We start from the raw sequence: 3,962 nt of genomic DNA, 5'->3' as shown, positions 1-3,962 counted from the left end.
TGTTTACCTGAGCCTGGGGTGCCCCTGGGTGCCTGGGCAGCTGCCATCCAAGGCTAGCCTGTGCCTCGGGCCAGCCCTGGGCAGCTGGGGGGCTGAGGGCAGGTCTGGCCGCACCATGTGCCTGCCTTGCCTCCAGGGCTCTGAAAGGACTGGGGGACTCTGGCTGGGCTGAGGGGACTGGGTGCTGCCATATTGTTGCTAGGGGCACTGCCACCTTTGTGATGGTGTGATGGTCAATTTGCATATTCCATCTTTATTAGAATTGGTCTATTCAACAATAAAACCATTATAAAGCACTTTAAAATGTCTTTCTCATATTGTTTTTTTTCATGTCAACACATTTATATAATAAAATAATACATACATTTTTATAATAAATTCTTTATTTGAAAATAATTATTGATTTTTTCAATATTGATATACAGTTATTGATTTTGTTCACCAGTAACTATATCAATATTAAAATGTTAAACATATATCTCTAAACGGTTTTACTAAAATATGTATATTTCATATTTTGTATATATATGTATGCATGTATTTTTAATATGTCAGTTGTGTCCTTCATTTCAGCTGCCATTCCTAAAATTCCTGGCCAAATCATAAAATTTAAAGTGATTTTCAATTAACTTTGTTTCATGGCTAGTTCCAGTGTTTTGTTCCCAGTCTCATCTTTGTTCCCACTTTCACTCCTTTAAGCAAAAACTGCTCTTTAAATCCTCAAAATTATTTTAGCTTGCAGCCAGTTTCAAATGTTGATTCCTTTCTCTCCAATTAGTGAACATAATTAAGCAGCTCAATTCATAAAATCAGTGGTGTTTGAAGATGTATGTACACCACGTAAAATGGAAAGAAAGGAACAAAGCTGTAGAAGTATCTAGTCACTTTTCTCCTGGTAATTGCTATCAGCCATGTTACATATGTGTGAAGTTTGTTTATATTTTCCTCTACCACAATATGAGGAGTCCATACAAATTGCATGTTAGAATGAGCATTATTGGGTTAATTGCTCCACAGCTAGTGCAGTGTCAGTAGTACAAGTCTTCCTTTTATAATACCTCTCTGAACTTACCTTGGGCAGGTAAGGGGTAATACTAGTATAAGTCACTGGGTCACTCTCTAGTTTTAAACAACACAGTCAAAATGGCCAGTAAATAATATTCTCTGAACTTGTTCCTTCTTACCTGGGAAAGGATTAAACTTACATTTCTCCCTCGGTGTTAAATCCATTTGTTTATTTTAAGAGGAAAATATTTTACTGCCTCCAACTTTCACCTGAGAATCCCTTTGGACAATGATTGGATCAAGATGATACATTCTTGGTAAATAAAGCAGAATTCATAACTAGCATATTTGGGGTTTGGTTTCCACCCAACTTTCAATAGCTGGCTCTGACAGTAAGCCCTGCACTCATTTGTTCAGATGCTTGATCTTTGTGATGGCTGAGGGCAAAGTGTTATGCATACCTGGCTAATGGTTGTGTGTAGGTGGCTCTAACAAGAGTTGGCACTAATTGGCAGGAAGGAAGGGATTTTAGAACGAAAAGTTCTGTTCATGGAGAACTGTTATAAAAACTGTTATTAAAAAGTACAATTTTCTGTACTTTTAAAGTGATCCCCCTAAACCAATGGTTCTCAACCTTCCTAATGCCGCGACCCTTTAATACAGTTCCTCATGTTGTGGTGACCCCCAATTTCATTGTTACAAATTGAACATAATTAAAGCATAGTGATTAATCACAAAAACAATATGTAATTATATATGTGGTTTCCGATGGTCTTAGGCGACCCCTGTGAAAGGGTCGTTCGACCCCCAAAGGGGTTGCTACCCACAGGTTGAGGACCACTGCCCTAAACTAACATCGTAGTAAAGAGTCTGGCAGGTGGTAGCAAACTTAAAAATTGTGTGTAACCAATGAGACTGACTCCAGCAGCTGTGTTTTATCACTGTGGTTAACTCTGTGTAGCATCATTGCAATGAATGGAAATCACGCCCTGAGGATTTTGATGTTGAATTTCACTGAATATTTTACACCTTTCTTTTAACATGTGCCTCTTTTTCTATTTCTAAATCTTCAGTAGGTTTCCTAACAATATCTCATTTCTTAATTAGTGACAATAGTGATTCTAGTAATGAATCTAAAATAAAATAGTCAACCCTTATGCCATCTGATAGGAAAGAAAGCAAACTGATGTCTCTGAATAGAGAGGACAGCCATGTTCCCCTCTTACTCTTATGCTACATATTTTTTTAGTCCTTACTCAATATCAGGCAGTAGTAAGAGTTTTAAATCTTATTTGATCTTCTAGTTACTAAATGAGATAGGTACCACAAATTTACAGCTGAAGAAATCCGAACCCAGAGATGTGAAGTAATTTCATCCAAGTTATACTTCTGTTAAGTTTAGGAAAGGGGTTCTGTAACTTATATTAAAACACATATGTTGGATTTCTCTTATGGTCTTATCACTTAATGAAATGACACAGATACTCCTTATATTGGTGGTCACTTTAAAAAAAATCAATATGTTCAATTCAATCTGTTAACATATTTCAAGTGAGTTTTCTTTTGCTGCCTTGATGCTATTTACTAGTATACATTCAAAATTATTTTTACATTAAAATACTAATATTCATAGAATTTCATTTTGAAAATAGAATTACACATTTCAGTTCCTCGAGGCTATAATAATAGGTTCAATTTTCTGGAATACATAAAGAAAATGTGTACTTTTATTATTTAAAATGAGTTCATACACATTTGCATTTTGAACCCCAAATAACCATGTGAAAGATATTTCAACACTGAGCATATCTATTTCAGAATTTTTAATTTCATTAATACAAAAATTTCCTGAAGTTAGTTTTCACTTAGATTCATTAATGATACCTTAATATCTCAGTTTAAAAGCACACACATTGTTTGAAAATTTCATTTGCACTCTTGAAAGTTTTTCAGTCAGTAAAATTTATTGTAATTTTCATCAATATCGTCACTAAAATAAATCTAACATTTTATAATACTTGGGTTGCAGTCTCTCCTGTACAAAAGCAATACAACCTTGTGCTATTCCTAGACCTGATTCTATACCCACCTGTTTTGTTATGACAAAACTGTGATGGCAAACAGAATGCTGAACTAAGTTAAAAACTACGTCACATGGGATTAAAAGAAAATCAGATTTTATCCTTGAACCTGGCTGAAGTTTTTAAATCTTTTTCTGATGTATAGTCATATTTAAAACTGAAAAATACATTTTGGAATTTAACATTTAACAATTTAAGTATATATATATTTAATTTTTATATTTACACATAAAATTATAATATCTCTCATGTTATATGTTATAGTTAAACTAGAGAACTGGTGCACAAAAATTTGTGCACTAGAGGGGGTCCCTCTTTGTGCACTGGGCGGGGGGGTTGTCCCTCAGCTCGGCCTGTGCCCTTTCGCAGTCTGGGACTCCCAGGGGACGGGCCTAAGCTGGCACTCAGACATCCCTCTGGCAGCCCGGCAGCCCTCAGGGGATGTCCACTTCCAAGTGGGGAGCAGCCTAAGCTGCAGTCAGACATCTTTAGCGTGTCCCGCTGGGGTGCCTGGCCAGCCTGGGTGAGGGGCTGATGGCTGTTTGTAGGCTAGTCACACCCCCTTCAGGGTGGGGTCTCCACTGGGGTGCCTGGCCAGCCTGGGTGAGGGGCTGAGGGCTGTTTTCAGGCTGGCTAAGCCCCCCTGTTGGGACCCTCACCCCATGAGTGTATGGCCAGCCTGGGTGAGGGGCTGATAGCCGTTTGCAGGTTGACCAAGACCCCCAGCAGGGACCCTAACCCCATGAGAGTGTGGCCATCCTGGATGAGGGGCTGAGGGATATTTGCAGACTGACCACAGCCTCCAGCCACCCAAGCTCCCAGTGGAGGCTGGCTGGAAGCAGGTATCTGGGATTTATTTATCTTCTATAATCGAAC

Source organism: Myotis davidii, unplaced genomic scaffold, assembly GCF_000327345.1.
Source record: "Myotis davidii unplaced genomic scaffold, ASM32734v1 scaffold175, whole genome shotgun sequence".
Lineage (NCBI taxonomy): Eukaryota > Metazoa > Chordata > Mammalia > Chiroptera > Vespertilionidae > Myotis > Myotis davidii.
This window is presented reverse-complemented; position numbering follows the sequence as displayed.